The following is a 208-nucleotide window of genomic DNA, read 5'->3' as shown; positions in this document are numbered from 1 at the left end:
GGAAGCTTTGAGATCATATAACACCCCTACCCCACCCCACCCCCCCGACACTGTCACCCGGGGTGGCCCCCCACAGGGACCACCTTCTGAGGGCGGGTGAGACCTGAGACTGGTAGGGAGGAGGAGACTCCAAAAGTGTAGGAGGTGTTAGGTTCAGGGTCTGTCTAGTTTGCCTAGTATGGGCACGCTGGCACGGGGCTACTCCAGG

Source organism: Bos grunniens, chromosome 28 (assembly GCF_055505025.1).
Source record: "Bos grunniens cultivar Pamir isolate PY7600 chromosome 28, Bosgru_T2T1.0, whole genome shotgun sequence".
Classification (NCBI taxonomy): Eukaryota; Metazoa; Chordata; class Mammalia; order Artiodactyla; family Bovidae; genus Bos; species Bos grunniens.
This window is presented reverse-complemented; position numbering follows the sequence as displayed.